This window comes from Schistocerca serialis, chromosome 1 (genome assembly GCF_023864345.2).
Source record: "Schistocerca serialis cubense isolate TAMUIC-IGC-003099 chromosome 1, iqSchSeri2.2, whole genome shotgun sequence".
NCBI lineage: Eukaryota > Metazoa > Arthropoda > Insecta > Orthoptera > Acrididae > Schistocerca > Schistocerca serialis.
In genome coordinates, this window is record NC_064638.1 from 826,056,070 (window position 1) to 826,076,027 (window position 19,958).

The window sequence follows — 19,958 nt, forward strand, 5'->3', positions numbered from 1 at the left end:
CTGCGCCTCGAGCTCGATGAGCCTAACAGACAAAGCCTCCACCTGCCCCCGAAGAGTGGCCAATTCTCCTTGCGTCCGCTCACAACAACCACAGTCCCTACACATGACTATGTTTACCCTACTCTATACGGTGACAAATTCCCAAGATAATCTTCTGATGAGCTACTCTGATAATCAAGAAACACTCACTGAAATACGAGATGCGAAAACTACGCTAGGTTTTCCCAGAAAAACTATTTAAAAGCTAAGCGCAGCAAATAAGTACAAAAACGCTTTATACAAACAGTACTCGCTGCTGCTGGTGCTCTCGCTCTGGCTGCTACAAGACAACTGCTGATTCAAGTGACTAGTGGCTAACGGCCGCGAAACAAACAAAAGACGGTTTTAGGGCGCTTTCTGTTCTAAACGATCAAGAAACACTAAGAAATCTAACACGAAAACTACGTAAAGTTTTATCAAGAACTGTTAGTTACTATGCAGAGCAGATAAACACAAATAGAATCCCTTCCTTAGTGGAAGGTCGTAAACAAAATGCAAAATAAACGCTTTATACAAACAGTACTCGCTGCTGCTGGTGCTCTCGCTCTGGCTGTCACAAGACAACTGCTGATTCAAGTGACTAGTGGCTAACGGCCGCGAAACAAACAAAAGACGGTTTTAGGGCGCTTTCTGTTCTGCAGAGTGTCTTTCCTCTGCCTATATCTTCTCATTTTTTTTCATACCGGGGTGGAAGATCACGCTGAAAACCGAAATTGGGTAAGTTTCATTTTCACTACGTTTGATATTCAGCACGCCATGTAGCTGTAATCACCTGTCTTTAACATGGATGATCGCTGTATTGAATGGATGTGGGTGTAATCGCATGCATCTTGGAGAATTTTGGTGCACTTTCTTGCTTCATCTTTGCAGCAAAGGCCTGAAAACAGCAGTCGAGTTTAACTTTAAAAGCTGGCTCGAGAAGCCACTTAGGCGGGAAGCTACCTGCATCGTTTCTCTTAATGGGCGTCATCACAACTGCCTATTCCAGTCCTACGTGCGAGAGACGCGTTTGTTAAAATTTTAGACGTTGAAACGATGGAAAATTTTGAAGACGAGTAAACGGGCGTCGTCTCTTGTGTCTCCTGATTGGACGGGGCTTCTGGCACCATTGGAAAATTCGTCCTATTAATGGGTCAGTTTCTTCGGTCTATGTGCCTGGAGGCGAGGCAAGTTGGTCTTTGTACAGAGTTGGTCAGTGGTAAGAGTCACTGAGCAGGTCTGTGGTGAGTATGATGTCCCGCTCCTGAGCGTCCTTGGATGACGGTTTTCGATAGGAGTTAGCTCAAGTTTTCGAGTTAGGAACTTTCTGCAGTCTTAAAGCAATCTGTTTGAAGCATTACAGGTTCTCGTCAGTGATAGTTTAGCTCTCATTTAAGCAAATTCAGATGGGACAGTACTTACTCTTTATTCGGTGACGATCCACTATATGCATTGTGTTTCTCATTGAGTCACATTTATGTTTTTGCTGCGAGGCGCAAGCCAGATTTGCCGACTCAACGTTTTCCAGAAAATGCTGAAATTCATCTCCGCATATTCTGGGAATGTCTGAGTTTTCGAGTGATAGGATATGTGCTTCATGTTGCGTCTCTGTCCCAGCGTAATCCTCACTGCATAACGATGATTACTACAATTTGCTTGTACGGAACCACAGTGTTAAGAAATTGTATGTGTTACATGTTTAATAAAGCCCAGCACTACGTTTGATTTTCTAAATAAATAACCTTTAACCGTCAACTTAGTTCGTTAAACTGTTCCTCAATGCCTATACCAGCACACTTTCCCTGCTCCTGTGATTACTGACCTCAAGTGCCCTGTAAGAGAAAGCCACAAGGAAGCACTTAGTAAAGGTCAAGCCCTGATCAGTCGATCTGATTTCCGTTAGTTAGATTCCCATTGCTTATTTTCTTCGCAATAGAACCTAGGGCCTAAATTCAATTAACACAAGCTGCGTTCAATAGGCAAAGCAACACATTTTTATCTCAGTTAATTTCGGTAGAAAAAATACGAAATTTGCTGTGGGACATCGTGAAATATTCTAGCTTCAGCCCCTATAGTTCCATGAAGCTCCAGTAGGTGGCAGAGATATACAAAGCCTTCAAATTGGTGTCTAACGGAATTGCGTTCCAAGCAGAGACCTGTCATTGAGTTTCTTTGGGCGCAAACCAGAGCATAGCAGATATTCATATGCCCTTACAGAATGTCTACTGAGACGTGGCAGTGAACAAATGCACAATGTTACCTAGAGACATTGTAAAATGACAGGTTAATGTGAGCACGAGATAAGCAATTGCAAACGAGAAATACTGATACCTTAATAACCGGTCTAGCCGCCAGACAGTTGGATACAAGCACGCAAATGCGCATGCACTGTGTTGTACAGGTGACCGATGTCCGTTTGTGGTATGGAGTTCCATGCCTGTTGCACCTGATGGCGCTTAATGCTGTTTGTGAGTGACGCTGGAGTTATCGACCGACGATGTCCCGTATGTGCTCAAATGGAGACAGATCTGGTGATCGAGCAATATGTCGACACACTGTGGAGCATATTGGGTTACAACAGCGACACGTGGAAGAGTGTAACCCCATTGAAAAACGTCTTCTGTTCATGAATAGCAGCACGATAGATCGAATCACCAGACTGATGTACAGTTTTGTAGTCGGAGCGCATGGGATAACCACAAGAGTTCTCCTGCTGTCATACGAAATCGTAACCTAGACCATAAGTCCAGATGAAGTTCCACTGTGTCTAGCACACAGACAGGTTGGTTTCAGACCCACAACTCCCTTTCTTCCTTCCAACCGACATGTAGCCATCACTGGCACCGAAACAGAACCAGCTTTCATCAGAAAACACAGCAGACTTGCACACTGCCCTCCAATGAACTCTCGCTTGACATCACTGAAGTCGCAAATGTCAGTGGTTTGGGGTCAGTAGAATGCACGCTGCAAGCGTCTGGCTCGGAGCTGTCCTTGAAATAAGCGACTTGTAACAGTTCGTTGTGTCACTGTGGTGCCAACTGCGGCTTATATTCCTGTTGCAGAAGCAGTGCGATGCGCCAGAGACATACGCTAAACACGTTGGTCTTCCCTCTTGGTAGTGTCACGTGGCCGTCTGGAGCCCGGTCCTCTTGCGACCGTACATTCTCGAGACCACCGCTGCCAGAAATCATGTACAGTGGCTACATTCCTGTCAAGTCTTTCTGCAGTATCACAGAAGGAACATTCAGTTTCTCATAACCATATTACACGACCTCGTTCAAGTTGAGTCAGGTGTTGATAATGGCGTCTTTGTCGCCTTAAAGGCGTTCTTAACCACGGCCAGTCTCGGAGGTAAGTAACGCTCACAACCGTTACAGCGTGTATTTAAAGTAAACTAGATTTTAACCCTCATAGTGGCGTTATTAGCACCACTTTTGTGCTACTGACGCGAAATTTTAATTGACATCATCTTTCAGATGAAGAAAGATACCTACCAAGTATCATTTATGTCACACGACTACTTCTTGGTGTTGCTATTTTTTTTTATTTCAGTGTATTTTCCTCTTTGCATAGTATAGGGAGTTGGAAACCTCGTTTCGATGCTTACACTTAGACCCGTTTCCGAAATTTCCGGGTGTCCAAGCTCAAAACATACACTGAGGAGCCAAAGAAAGTGGTACACCTGTCTCATATCTTGTAGGGCACAAGCGAGCAAGCAGAAGTGCCGCAACACGACGTGGCATGGACTCGACTAATGTCTGAAGTTGTGCTGGAGGAAACTGACACCTTGAATCCTGCACGGCTGTCCATAAATCCGTAAGAGTACGAGAGGGTGGAGGTCTCTTCTGAACAGCACGTTGCAAGGTATCCCAGATATGCTCAATAACGTTCATTTCTGGGGAGTTTGGTGGTCAGCGTAAGTGTTTAAACTCAGAAGACTGTTCCTGTAACCACTCTGCAGCAATTCCAGACGTGTGGTGTGTAGCATTGTCCTGCTGGAATTGCCCAAGTCCGTCGGAATGTACAATGGACATGAATGGATGCAGGTGATCAGACAGGATGCTTACGTACATGTCACCGTAGTCAGACGTATCAGGGGTCCCATATAACTCCAACTGCACACGCCCCACACCATTACAGAGCCTCCACCGGCTTGAACAGTCCCCTGCTGACTAGCAGGGTCCATGGATTCCTGAGGTTGTCACCGTACCCGTACACGTCCACCCACTCCGATAGAATTTGAAACGAGACTCGTCCGACCAGGCAACATGTTTCCAGCCATCAACAGTTCAACGCCGGTGTTGACAGGCCCAGACGACGCGTAAGGCTTTGTGCCGTGCAGTCTTCAAGGGTACACGAGTGGCCCTTCGGCTCCGAAAACTCATATCGATGATGTTTCGTTGAAACTTGTTGATGGGCCAGCACTGAATTATGTAGAAGTTTGTGGAAGGGTTGCACTTCTGTCACGTTGAAAGATTCTCTTCAGTTGTCGTCGGTCCCGTTCTTATAGGGTCTTCTGCCGGCCGCAGCGACGTGAGAAATTTGATGTGTTATCGGATTCATGATGTTCACGATACACTCGTGAAATAATCGTATAGTAAAATCCCGACTTCAGCGCTACCTCAGAGATGCTGTGTCCCGTTGCTCGTGCGCCGACTGTAACACCAAGTTCACACTTAAATCTTGACAACCTGCCATTGTAGAAGCAGTAACCGATCTAACAATTGCGCCACACACTTGTCTTATATAGGCGTTGCTGACCGCAGCGCCGCGTTCTGCTGTTTACATACCTCTGCATTTGAATACGCATACCTACACCAGTTTCTTTGGCGCTTCAGTGTAGTATATATCACCTGTCACCCGTATCGTCATGTGCACATTCCCTGGTATTTCGGCAAATTTAGTGGACGTCACAAAAGAATGGTCAATATTCCGGGATATGACAGGAACAATCATTCGAAGTAAAATAGTCTAGTAAGCGTGGGCTCTAAAATGCACACCGTAAGATATATGAGCATTTTCTCGCTAGAGTAGATGTGTTAGTGTGTAGAAGTAGTCGGCGCAAACAAATATTATTCATCATGCGTTTCAAAAAAATGTTCAAATGTGTGTGAAATCTTATGGGACTTAACTGCTAAGGTCATCAGTCCCTAATCTTACACACTACTTAACCTAAATTATCCTAAGGACAAACACACACACCCATGCCCGAGGGAGGTCTCGAACCTGCACCGGGACCAGCCTCAACGTCCATGACTGCAGCGCCCAAGACCGCTCGACTAATCACGCGAGGCATCATGCGTTTCATGCGCTCCCCTGAGTCAAGAAAAAGAAGAAGAGATTTGTTTCGCCGTATCGAATATGAAAAGGTGCTCATAGCTCTTCAGGTTTGCGTTTTAGAGTCCACGTTTAGTAGGCTTTTTCACTACAAGAGAACTATTTTTTGAAGTGGAATTTTATATGTTTATCTGACAGAACGATTCCAAAATGGTATAGTTTAACGATATGTGTTAAAAATGACTGCAAAACACGAAGAATAACTAGAACTCCAGCAGAGATTGAGTAGCGCTGCTCCATAGCGATAACGAACAAACAAGTCGGCCAAGAAAGACTTGGCTAATAAATGTTAACGACGACATTTTCTGGAGGACTCCGGAACTGATTCATTTTAACTACAAAGTATATTACAATACTGTAGATATAATCGTGTAAGGGACAAACAGGGTGTTCAGAAATTTCCGTTACATACGTTTAGGACTTGTAGCGGGTACATAATATTTTGAATAGGAACCCATGTCCGAAAACGTCATCCAGCGACGCTACAGAGCGTTAAAGCTATAGGCGCCGGCGCCTGTAAATGTATGCATATACGGAGTGATCAGGTTTGATGAAGAAGGATAAAGGTATCAATTTGAGGCAAGGATCCTTGTATCAGAAACGACCTAGTCGAAAGTTATAATCACAACCGTTCTGATAACTATGACAGTGGAATACATGTACGTGTACGGCTGTTGCTAAGGTTCTAGGGTATACAACTTTCAGAGGTGGTAGTATGGACCAAAACAAGAAAAAAAATGCCTAGTAAACACAGACTCTAAAGTGTATACCTTAAGAGCTATGAGCACTTATTCAGGAGAGGAGCCGGCCGCGGTGGTCTAGCGGTTCTAGGCGCTCCGTCCGGAACCGCGCGACTGCTACGGTCGCAGGTTCGAATCCTGCCACGGGCATGGATGTGTGTGATGTCCTTAGGTTAGTTAGGTTTAATTAGTTCTAAGTTCTAGGGGACTGATGACCGCAGATGTTAAGTCCCATAGTGCTCAGAGCCATTTGAACCATTCAGGAGAGGAGTTGTGTTTAATACGAGCGAAGAGGAACAAGCTCATAGCTTCTCAGGCAAGCATATTAGAGCCCATGTTTATTACTGGGTTGTTTTGAAAATCAGCCTTATGCAAACACAATTAGTTTATTTTTTTATTTACCCAGACATGTTTCGACACCTACGTGTCGTCTTCTGTGGGTCAAATTTTTATTTCTGTAAAGTACAATATGGAATTTATAATAATTTAACTGTTGTAGGCCTAAGAATTACAATATGTGCAATTTTCTTATTTATCAAGAACTGTTTCGTGAATAGAGGTTATGTGCGATTCTGTACATTTTTTCGTCCTGTTTCGTCTGGCTGGTGTCTCGTTCAACGGTTATTCAGTCCAATGTCTCCACACAGTTTTTCACCGTGTATCTACCCACGAAACAGTTCTTGATAAATACGCATTAATTTTCTTCATGGCTACTTTGCAGATGACACGCTGTCAAAAAAAGATGAAAAAGAGCACAAAACCGGTGTATAATAATACAGTTCACTTAGCGATGTAAGTTTAAGGTGAGCGTCTAAACAAAACAAAGCAAATAGCACTTATTGTAATTCTTAGGCTTACAACAGTTAAATTATTATAAATTTCATTTTGTACTTTACAGAAATAAAAATTTGACCCACAGAAGATGACAGATAGGTGTCGAAACATGTCTGGGTAAATACAAAAATAAACTAATTGTGTTTGCATAAGGTCGATTTTCCAAACAAACCAGTTTAAATCGCATGTATTCCACTGTCAGAGGTATCAGAATGATTTTCGCTTCTAACTTTCGACTCGTTCGTTTGCGAACCAGGGCCCCTAACCCCAAATTGATACATTTATCAGTCTCCATCATCCTTGAAAGTTTTTAACTTTGATGCTCTGTAGCGGCGTTGGATGACGTTTCTGGACATGGATTCCTTTTCAAAATATTTTGTACCCTTTGTCATGTACGAGTCCAAGAAGTTTGTTTCGCGAATTTCCGAACAACCTGTAGAAACTGAAACGCCAGGCTGTTGTACGAAAACGAACTCGAAAGAAATGTATTGTTGTAGCTAAGTGAATTATTCCCGGTCATTCTCTAAAGCATTCGCTAATAACGACACATAGCGAAAGACAGGTAAACATGTGTTTGTTTGTCACTACTTGCTTACCCGAGATACCCCGCCTCCTGTACCGTACTGCGCCGCAGCGTCAGTCAGTGTTACTTAGTGAGCAGCTGCTGGCGTACTGATTAGTCTCCGTGTTTTGCTGTCTCTATTGAACCAAATATCGTAACAGACTGAAACTTCCTGGCAGATTAAAACTGTGTGCCGGACCGAGACTCGAACTTGGGACCTTTGCCTTTCGCGGGCAACTGCTCTACCAACTGAGCTACCCAAGCACGACTCACGCCCCGTCCTCACAGCTTTACTTCTGCCAGTACCTCGTCTCCTGCCTTCCAAACTTTACAGAATCTCTACTGCGAACCTTGCAGAACTAGCACTCCTGAAAGAAAGGATATTGCGGAGACATGGCTTAGCCACAGCCTGGGGGATGTTTCCAGAATGTGATTTCCACTCTGCAGCGGAGTGTGCGCTGATATGAAACTTCCTGGCAGATTAAAACTCAGTGCCGGAAGGTAGGAGAGGAGGTGCTGGCAGAAGTAAAGCTGTGAGGAGGCGGCGTGACTCGTGCTGGTGTGGCTCAGATGGTAGAGCACTGGCCCGCAGAAGGCAAAAGTCCCGAGTTCGAGTCTCGCTCCGGCACACAGTTTTAATCTGCCAGGAAGTTTCATATCAGCGCACACTCCACTGCAGAGTGAAAATCTCATTCTGGAAACATCCCCTAGATTGTGGCTAAGCCATGTCTCCACAATATCCTTTCTTTCAGGAGTGCTAGTTCTGCAAGATTCGCAGGAGAGCTTCTGTAAAGTTTGGAAGGTAGGAGGCGAGGTACCGGCAGAAGTAAAGCTGTGAGGACGGGCTGTTACTCGTGCTTGCGTAACTCAGATGGTAGAACACTTACACGCGAAAGGCAAAGGTCCCGAGTTCGAGTCTCGGTCCGGCACACTGTTTTAATCTGCCAAGAAGTTTCATATAAGCGCACACTCCGCTGCAGAGTGAAAATCTCATTCTGGATCGTAACAGACTATTTTTAGATGTATAAAATCTCAGTCTTAAAACATAGTCTGCATGTAACGAGAAATAAACCGACGTTTTCCATTGACACAGGGCGGTGCATGAAACACGTGATGAGTAGATTTTGTTTGTGCTGATTCCATCAACACATTTCAAAAGCTAAACTGCATATATATACGGAAACGTCTGAGTAAATACACCTGACGACTCTTGCTAGGTATACCCTCGCTATCTAATACGAGGGAATGTTCAGTATCCAGTAATTGTGGTTACTTACTGAACTTAGCGAATAAATTGGTTTTCAAGACTAGACTACAATGAACAACTACATTTTCGTCACTTTTCTAATATTTGTGATAAACATTGTTTTATTATAATGAGTTTTTAAAAATTATTAAAAAAAGCAATTTTGCTGAAGCCTCTTTTAATTAATGAAAGTCTACATCTACATCTATATGGAAACTTAAGTGCCTGGCGGAGGGTTCATCGAACCACCTTCACAATAATTCATTGTTATTTCACTCTCGAAAAGCGCGCGGGAAAACTAACACATACATCTTTCAGCGCGAGCTCTGATATCCCTTATTTTATTATGATGATCGTTTCTCCCTATGTAAGTCGGCGTCAACAAAATATTTTCGCGTTCGGAGGAAAAGTTAGTGATTGAAATTTCGTGAGAAGACCCCGCCGTAACGAGAAATGCCTTTTTTTTCATTATGCCCACCCCGAATCCTGTATCATGTACGTGACACTGACTCCCCTATTTCTCGATGATACAAAACGTGGTGCCTGTCTTTGAACTTTCTCGATGTACTCCGTTAATTCTATCTGTTATGGATTCCACACTGCGCAGCAGTATTTCAAAAGAGGACGGACAAGCGTAGTGTAGGCAGGCTCTCTAGTAGATCCGTTACATCTTCCAAGCGTTCTGCCAATAAACCACAGTTTTTGGTTCGCTTCCCCATAACATTTTCTATGTGTTCTTTCCCATTTAAGTTGTCCATAATTGTAATTCCTAGGTCTTTAGGTGAATTTATGGTCTTTTGATTTGACTGATTTACCGTGTAAACGAAGTTTGACGGAGTGCTTTTAGCACTCATATGGATGACCTCACACTTTTCATTATTTAGGACCAGTTGCCAGTTTTTAGACCATACAGATGCCTTATCTAAATCGTTTTTAATTTGTTTTGATCTTCGGATGACTATACTACACGATAAACGACAGCATCAACTTTCCGTGAGTCACTGTGAACTGCGACCTCTCTGATGGGAAATCTATAAGCGCGCAAGTTAGCTGCAAATCGCTTGTGAGGTACAGTATCAAAAGCCTTCTGGAAAACTAGAAATACGCACTCAATTTGAAATCCCTTGTCAATAGCACTCAATACTTCGTGTGAGAACAGAGCTAGTTGTGTTTCTCAAAAACAATGTTTTCTGAATCTGTGTTGACTGTGTGTCAATAGACCGTTCTCTTCGAGGTAATTCATAATGTTCGAACATAATACATGTTCCAAAATCCTGATGCATCTCGACGTTAATGATATAGGCCTATAATTTAGTGGATTGCTCCAACTGCTTTTCTTGAATATTGGTGTGACCAGTGCAGTTTTCCAGTCTCCGAGTTGTTGTATATGATTGTTAAGCATGGAGGTATTGCATCAGCATATTCTGAAACGAACCTTATTGATATTCAATTTGAACTGGAAGACTTGCTTTTATTAAGTGATTTAAGTTGCTTCACTACTCCGAGGATATCTACTTCTAAGTTACTCATATTGGCAGCTGTTCTTGATTCGAATTCTGGAATATTAGCTTGGTCTTCTTTTGTGAAGGAATTGCATTGCTATTGTGGAGAGAAGGGATTGATTGTGTCTTGCCGCTAGCAAACTTTACGTACGACCAGAATCTCTCTGTATATTCTGCCAGGATTCGAGACAAAGTATCGTTGTGGAAACTATTATAAGCATCTAGCATTGAAGTCCGCGCTAAACGTCGAGCTTCTGGTAAACATTGCCAATCTTGGTGATTTTGCGTTCGTTTAAATTTGGTATGCTTTTTCCGTTGTTTATGCAACAGTGCCCTGACCCGTTTTGTGTGCCTATGATATATATATATATATCCGTGGTAATTTCGTTATTAATAATCCGCGGCGATAAATATCTTCCTCCGTCATCTCGGTACATCACCACCAGATATATATCAAGCCACATGCTTCTCTCTATATAGCATCAGTGCACACAGCTATATTCAATGCACTCATTGCCAACAACAGATTGCATATGTTCGACTTTTTCAACAACAAATAATGTGTTCTACCCACCCAGTGCAATACTCTTGCAAATATTAACATAAATGTTTATATTTACATGATATTTCAGGATCTTACGGACAAACATTGAGAGATGATAGGACACACAAAGAAGATCATTTTTTCCTAAAGAACATATAATCTTAAAGACGTTCTTAAGGTTATAATAACGAATAACCACAACTTCACAAATTTACTGTTTATTATTTTTTGGCATGTCGGACAGAAATGGTTCAAACAATCCGCTGTGTACTTCAATACATGTTGCACTCCTTCGTATCAGTGCCCGCCCAACTCTGAAGAGCACATCAGGATTCTGTCGGCATTGGTAGAATGCATGAGTGATTTGGGCTATCAACAGAGCTTTAGTGGCTATTGGAGTAACGTAAACCATATTCTTAACATGTCCCCAAAGAAAGCAGTCAGGTCAGGAGAAAGCGCTGGCCACACAACGGGTCCTCCTCGTGCTACCCACAGGTCTTCAAAATTGGCAGTTAGCTACGCTCGCGTATCAAAACTGAAGTGTGCTGGGGCTCCATCTGCGCACAGCAAGTGGTAGACTGCGAGCAGTTCCATAAGTGTGGTCTGCAGAAACTGTAAGTAAGCCGCTCCAGTTAATCTAAGTGGCAATATTACAGGTCCTATGATATGATTATCCACAATCCCCCCCATGTTAACGGGGAACCTTCGCTGGTGCGATCTGACAGCACCCACGTGTGGATTCTCATAGTCCCACATGTGGCTTTCCTGTTGTTTGAATTGCCGTCACGTGCAAAGAAGGCCTCACCTGTAAATAAAATGTGTCTGTGAAAGCAACATCATTCCCTTTTTGGTGTACGGACCACTACATAAACTGTGGAAGATGTGGGTAATCAGCTGGTCCTGACACCTGCATCCTTTGAAGTGCAGGTGAGACGTAAAGTTTTTTGTCGTGCGGTCATCAAGGGTAGACGAGTGGGCCTTCGGCTCCGAAAGCCCATATCGATGATGTTTCGTTAAATGGTTCGGACATTGGCACTTGTTGATGGCCCAGTGTTGAAATCTGCGGCAATTTGCGGAAGGGTTGCACTTCTGTCACGTTGAACGATTCTCTTCAATCGTCGCCGGTCCCGTTCTTGCAGGATCTTTTTCCGGCCGCAGCGATGTCGGAGATTTGATGTTTTACCGGATTCCTGATATTCACGTTACACTCGTGAAATGATCGTACGGGAAAATCCCAACTTCATCGCTGCCTCGGAGATGCTGTGTCCCATCGCTCGGGCGCCGACTAGAACACCACGTTCAAACTCACTTAAACCTTGAGAACTGGCCTTTTTTTTTTGCATCAGTAACCGATCTAACATCTGCGCCAGACACTTGTTGTTTTATATAGACGTTGCCGACCGCAGTGCCGTATGCTCCCTGTTCACATATCTCTGTATTTGGAAACGCATGCCTATACCAGTTTCAAAAAAACTTCAAATGGCTCTGAGCACTATAGGACTTAACATCTATGGTCATCAGTCCCCTAGAACTTAGAACTACTTAAACCTAACTAACCTAAGGACATCACACAACACCCAGCCATCACGAGGCAGAGAAAATCCCTGACCCCGCCGGGAATCGAACCCGGGAACCCGGGCGTGGGAAGCGAGAACGCTACCGCACGACCACGAGATGCGGGCATATACCAGTTTCTTTGGCGCTTCAGTGTATGATGTGGGTACTGGAAAGTTGCTACAACGCTACGACATATTTCTAAGTCGGAGCGGTGACTATATAGAGAAGTAGCTAGAAGGTGTAGCTAACTGTTGCAAATAAAACATTTTTGATTTTCACAGTGCTTTCTATTTCGCGACCGATGGGAACTTACTCTCCGGATAGTCGTCGTGTACTCCGTGGCAGTACCAACCACAAGAAAATCTAAATCCAGAACTAGCAAGATGCAAGTAGATGAAGATGCCGTGTTACAACATAAGCTTAGTGACTGACACGACACCAGAGCATAACATCCTCACTATCAGCTACACTGCAGGTCGCTGAGTGGTGATGGTCATCATCATTAACGGCGGTCCAGAAAGAGTGTGATCATTAACAAAAAAAAGGATCATTTTTGCGCGATCTTTATTCCTCAATGTTTGTCGGTGAGATCCTGAAACACCTTGTATACTTTATTTTATGCTACGCATTCTACTGCTTACACACTGTGTAAACCATCAACAAAATGCATCATAAAAATAACGAAAAATAAAATTAGAACTCTTCAAACACAAAATAAAAGTACACCGCCGGAAAAAAACCGCAGCTCCAGGAAGGAGTTGTGCGACATAAACGAAAGTTGGTAGGCCTGTTTCTACGTCTGAAAGATGACGTGTGTTCAGATTTTGCGCAAGCTCCATAAGAGTAGCATTAGTAGCGACACTATGAGAATGAAAATCAGGTTTCCTTTAAATTCACGCTGTAACGGCCGTGAGCGTCAATTACCTTTGAGACTGAACATATTAACGTGATGTTACTCAAAAATGTCTTTAAGACGACAAAGACGTCATTATCAACACCTCACTAAGTTTGAACGAGGTCGTGTAATAGGGCTATGAGAAGCTGGATTTTCCTTCTGTGATATTACAGAAGGACTTTGCAGGTATGGAGCCACTGTACATGGTTGCTGGCAGCTGTGGTCACGAGAACGTACGGTCGCAAGAAGACCGGACTCCGGACAGCCACGTGGCACCACCGAGAGTGACACAACAAACTGATACAAATCGCTTACTTCAAGAATAGCTGCGAAGCAGACGCTCTGTAGTTTGTGTTCCATTGACCCCAAACTATTGCTATTTTGCGACTTCAGTGATGTCAGGCGAGAGTTCATTGGGGGGCAGGATTAAGGTATGTTGTGTTTTCTGATGTTTCTGCCTCTGTGCAAGTGACGACGGTGTGTTGGTTAAAAGAAGGCCCGCTGAGGGCCTGCAACCAACCTGTTGTGTGCTGGACACACTGGACCTAACCTGAAGTTATGGTCTGGGGTGCCACTTCGTAGGACAGCAGCACAACTCTAGTGGTTATCCCACGCACTTATTGCAAATTTGTAAGTCAATCTGGTGATCCAACCTGTTGTGCTGACGTTCATGAACAGCATTCCGTGGGGTGTTTTCCAAAAGGATAACGCGCACCCACATATCGCTGTTGCAGCCCAACATGCTCTACACTATGTCGACAAGTTGCCTTGGCCTGTTCGATCACAAGACCTGTTTCCAGTCGTGCACATAGGGGACTTTATGAGATGAAACTCCAGCGTCATCCTCAAACAGTATTAACCGTCTCTGTATCGACCGAATAAGTGCAATCGGCATGGAATTCTATCCTACAAACTGAAATCCGGCACCTGTACAATACAATGCATTTACATTTGCGTGCTTGCATTGAACATTCTGGCGATTACACCAGTTATTAACGTACTAGCTTTTCACATTTGCAATGGCTTACCTCGTGCTTACACGAACCTGTGATCTTGTACTGTTGATCACTTAAATATGTTACCTAGACAGACGTATTTTCTAACTTTCATTACTTTACATCAATTATTTTTTGATGTTGTGACTTTGTTGTCCGGCAGTGCATTACATAAGTAAATGTCACTAACACGTGACACTCTTGTTATTTTTACGGCATATTGGTGTAAGTACTGAGGTACTTCAAAATGAATTACGAGTATTTAAGAAATTGTCAAACCAAAGAAAGAAAGTTACATTGTGTAACTGCCTCGAACTTACTGTGTCGTTACAAGTTTCTTGGAGTCGTCTTATTGTAATGTACCACTCATACAATTAAGTTGTGGCAAATCTTTTGTTTACCGTATTTATTTATTTTTCTTTACTTTTCTTTTCTTCTTTCAGTGTTCTGTAATTTAAACAAGTAATAACTTGTTACGCGACTAACTAGCTCTGACTCACAAGATCCCAATTAACTAGGGCTGGCATCACTCAAATTGCCGTCTCTGGACAACGACTTAGAAATCTCGGACATTTGGATCAAAATTGGATTATTTTCCCGGACACATACACTCTGTCGACGATATATATATATATATATATATATATATATATATATATATATATATAACAAGTGAAACTACCTGTGTGGCAATCTTCCTTTAGTGATTTTTAAGTAAGATTTATTAAAATCTATTTACCTCCAGTCAGTCGAATTCTGCAGGCCCAAAAAAAGGTCCGGCTTTACTCTGGACGGTTGTACAAAAGTCACACCAAGCCGACCTCAAAACTAAGACAAATCCGGAGAAACCCGGACATATGGCACCCCTGCAATAAATATAAGAAAACAAATAGTAAAAAAGCTACAGAATACTGGTTTTTGCTCTTCTCTAGGCATATCGCTAAAAGAGTGCAAGATAAGAGACGATAGCACCCATTCGTAGCCTTTACGAGGAAAAATTAACAAAAATTTTCCTATTTACACAATTAGCAATCTAGAATCTAGGCTGTTATGAAACCGACCACTGAAAATAATGTGTTTTATAGCACAGTGACGTACAGAATAGCTAAACCGTTAGCTACAAGGTTATGAGACGGAAATGGATGAAACTCCGGAAGACGCAGACAGGAATACGTTCTTCATTTTAGATTTCTCAAAGCATCACTACAAACAAGTCCATATGGTCGCCGTTTTGCCGTCTAAAGTATTTAGGTCGTGACTCATTCTATCGAAAGTACAGTCGCTAGTTCGTGACAGAAACGAAAACCCGTGAGATCGCACAGCTGAGGCTGCCTGCAAGATGGAAACTTCCTCGTTTGACAGAGAGCAGCTCCCAGGGAAAGTGCACGCGCAAGCCATGTGTCGATCACGTGATGGCCAGCCGGCCTTTACCAGTCAAGGCCTGCCGGAAAGAATCAGATTTGACCATCCAAGATGTACAATAAGCTATTGAGGCTGTTATACCAATAGAAGGCGATTCTTTGACTGTTTTAGTCGTACTATCTTTATTCCTTGACTATGGCCAGATATCCTGACACTTCGTGAATGGTTAGAAATATCGAAGGAAATCTTATGCACAAGAGTACGCAAAGCGATGAAAAATTTTACTTCATATGTAACACTCGTATATATATATATATATATATATATATATATATATATATATATATATATATAGAAATTTTAAAATAAATAATTTCTTTAGCGGGAGAATAAACATTTTAGTGGCATTTGAAGTGTTAAATACAGCGTGTAATGTCCCCACAGAAAATACCCTCTACCACGCACCAGTTAATCATTTTCAATCAAACCATCCACATTCATTCACTTTGGAAAAGTTATCTGATCTGATTTTCTCGTAATATATGCGGCGACAGCTCGGCGACGCCAAAGTATTTTCTAGTGCATTTATTCTTTGAAATAACAGAGATGCATATATGCATTCTCCATGGTTGTTAGAGTGGTAACTAGGACAGCTTCTGGAGTATCAGTTGAGGGATTGACGTGTTTCTGAGAGATACATATTCTGCTTTTCTTCTCGCTAAAGCGAGCCAATTAACATTTGTGCCGCTAGCGGTTTGTTTGAAGAGAAAGAGACTGTAAAAGGAAAATAATTAAGGCGTGGAATCACCGGAGATCTGGACATGTAATGGAGATGGATTTAATACACAATTTCCTTCATAAATAAGGTTTGTGGCTTTTTTGTTCTGGAGTGAATGAACGAATGAGTTTTTTCTGAATCATTTGATGATCACGTTGGCCCTGTAATTAGTGGGGAACAGTGTTTAACAGTAATAATAAATGTAAAGATATCTTACAGCAAGCCAGCCGCTGATTACCAAGACGAAGGACTCCACCAAATATCCTATTTGGCTGATTTCACGTAATGAAATATTATATTAAAAACTGTACATAGATAAAGGAGAGAAGAGAGAGAGAGAGAGAGAGCAAATGAAAATAGAGATAATACTAATAATCCTCCATTAGTCTAATTTTTCGCCTGTCTTATCACGGATCAGCCAAGAACTGGGAGGGCCTTACTTTACTGTATAGATTTATGTGTGAAGGTGAAGGGATCTTAAAGACAACAGATACACGTCTATACAGACAAGACATTACACAGAGATAGCGGCTAGCTGCATTCATCATCTACTCTTAGATAAAGAGACGGCAACTTACTATCCGAACATTAAAATGTTAAAAGCGGTATGGAAAAGCTTCGCAAAAACATTCTGATCAGAGCGCCAAAGTAAGCCTGCTTGATGTAGTTTTAGTCCTGTTAAGAGTCGTTTACGTGGCTGTCGATGAGAACTGAGCTGGTCTAGCGTGGACCACATTGACAAAGCTTTTTTCATTGTTCTTCTCGTTTCAAGAGCTAGAGAATAGAGCCAGCGAATCTACATTGTTCATTTTTTAAAAAGCAAGCAGTAGTTGGTTCAGTATTCTGGCAAAACAGCCGCTCTTTGCTTACTGATGCCGAACTCCTTGTTCTAATATGAACCGTTTGTACGAGAGGTGTTCAGTACGCATTGCAACACTTTTTTTCTGAAAGCAGGTTGGTTTTATTCAGAATACCAATACTCCACACTCTTTCGGCTACAGAACCCTATTTTAACATAACCTCTTTTCAATGTGACGGTCTTAAGCCAACTTACTGGGAGGCCTTGCATGCCCACGTGGTATCATTCTAGTAGTCCGCCCCCGGTAGCTGAGTGGTAGCCGGCACCGTAACTCACCGTGTTCGGTCAGAGGGTTAGCTGCCTTCTGTAATAAAAAAAACTGAGTGAACGGATCAACGACGAACGGAAACGGGTGTCTTGCGACGTCCGCCACGAGCAGATGCAACGAACGAAAACGAACAAAATGAGATAAAAAAAGTGGTCAGCGCGACAGAATGTCAAACCTAAGGGCCCGGTTTCGATTTACGGCTGGGTCGGAGATTTCTCCGCTCAGGGACTGGGTGCTGTGCTGTCCTAATCATCATCATTTCATCCCCATCGACGTGCAAGTCGCCGAAGTAGCGCCAAATCGAAAGACTTCCACCTGGCAAACGGTCTGCACGACATTTACATTTATCACTCTAGTAGTCGACGTCGGATCCAACGTTTTGCTGCATGAATAACTTCTCCATCTTCCACCAAATGCTTCCCGAGCAATCAACTCCGCACGAATGGTCCTTCTTGGCTCTTTATGGTCTTCTGCTAGGCAACGAGGAACCAGCAGGCACACGCCTATGAGCACCCGAGCAGAGACGTCCAGTTGTGCAGCGGAGTGTTTGATTGTCATCTATCCGTCTATCGTCTCGACTTTCCAACACTGCAGCAGTCACAGCCGGCCGACACGCGGGAGATCGGGCTTGTTTGCGCATCCTTGTCGCGCTAATGACAGACGCCTCGCCCAACGACCCACCATGCTTTTGTTCAACGTACACATTCTGCAAGAGCTTACGGGCGTCTGCGATGCTCTGGTTTCCTGCCAAAGGAAACCTCAATGACAGCTCTTTGCTTGGACCGTACCTCCGTATTTATTATCAGATATTCTAACCTACTCTTTTGCAATGAGATAATACAACTATTCAGCAAACCGCAATGATGAACACTGGTGCAGTTTGCACGAAATACTTCTCAGTATCTAGAGAACATAAAAGATCGATTAATTAGTTCACAAAACTTGTAAAATTTTTATTGGATTTCTTTGTGTCTTCTTTGCAGTTTTTTCGATGTTCCTCGTTGGCACAGTATATTTGAAAGTATCTTTACTGTTTGAAGAGGAGAGATAGAGGATCGGGTTTTGCTTCGGCATCAACTTCAGAAATTATTTGTTGCGAAATTTTTTGTCATTATTATTTCCATAGTTTAACACTTCGTCTTGAAGAACAGATCTTAATACAAAAAAATCTTAAATTACAAAAAGCTTTCTATAAAAATGTCCGTCCTGACACTACGCTGTCTCACAACAAACCCTTCTCAACAGCGATCACTGCAAATGCGCCAAAGAGGCCAAGAGGCCAGCGACGTATTTTGCTGTACAAAGTCGTTGTTTGAAATCATTTATACAACCAAAGGCAATTTTGTGTGCAATCTATAATTCTGACAAGAGACGCTATTAATATAACAGGTGACTATAGAAAATTGTAGAGAGAATAATAATCATTATGAACTTTTTTCATAATTATAAAATAAATCTGACAAATTTTTTAGTGTTAAAATCCTTTATCCGAAACAACTTTACATAATATATGTTTATTGCGAATCTGTCAGGCCAAAAATGTCGTTGGATCGATTTGGTGGTGATTATAGTGAGTATCGTGGTGCATACTAAAAACAAACGTGTGCTACTGACCAGTTCCTTTACAAGTTGCGGAATTAAAGCGGGACGTTTCTTATAGATTTCCACAGAACTAAATTTTTTTCAGTGTTCCACCTACGAGAATAATATATTGTACCATGTATGCATTGCCACTATTATTAGTTAATTCTAATTAGCTATCATTTGAAAGCACTACAATTCACAAATTCTAAATAACTAGTAAAAAACTAAAACATTCAGGGTAACCCAAAAATCCATTAACATTTGAAAATGCACAGATTCGCTGAGTAATGTAGGTAGAGAGGTAAAACTTAACTCACATAATCGAAATGGCAGTTTTTTTTTTTTTTTTTTTTGAAACCTAAAACGAGTCCAAAAACCGACCATCAGATAGCCAACAGCAATAAGTCAGTGATGCAGCATGAGGATCGTTTATAAAATAAGCTGTAGTGAGAGCGGGAGACAGATGAGTCAGCATTCGCGGCCTGTTGAATGTATCAGAAGAGGTGCAAGTAGTGATGCTTTACTGTCAAAACGGAAACCCGCTACTGCAGCTTTACGATGCTCGAACGGGAAAAGGTCCTGTGACAACTGTCAGTGTGAAAAAAGTGATCACGAAATTCGAAGTCACGGGTTGTTTCGACGATCGGCCGTGTAATGGACGACCACTACTACTACTGGTTGGACAATCCAGGAAAAAAGGTCAACCTCAGCGGGTTCTTCTCCGCATGGTGAAGTCAGCGCTCGTGATGTCGCACGTTGCACCGGCATTCCGCGCACTACTGTTTGGAAAGCACTAAGGCCTAACTACAGCGCTATATGTACAAAATCCAACGTCATCATGGCCTGTTAGCCACCAATTTTGTGACGTGGAGACCAT

General features: G+C 42.6%; 1 long non-coding RNA gene across 1 annotated transcript in view; it reads right to left on the reverse strand.

Annotated features, from left to right (window-relative positions):
• LOC126458291 (uncharacterized) overlaps nucleotides 1-15,535 on the reverse strand; it is an 86,848-nt gene extending 71,313 nt beyond the window's left edge. The window contains exons 1-2 of the long non-coding RNA XR_007585607.1: nucleotides 15,329-15,535; nucleotides 14,970-15,096 (exon numbers count right to left, since the gene is read on the reverse strand). This is a non-coding gene — a long non-coding RNA (uncharacterized LOC126458291). The remainder of the gene's footprint in view (nucleotides 1-14,969; nucleotides 15,097-15,328) is intronic.
• Nucleotides 15,536-19,958: the final 4,423 nt, after the last annotated feature.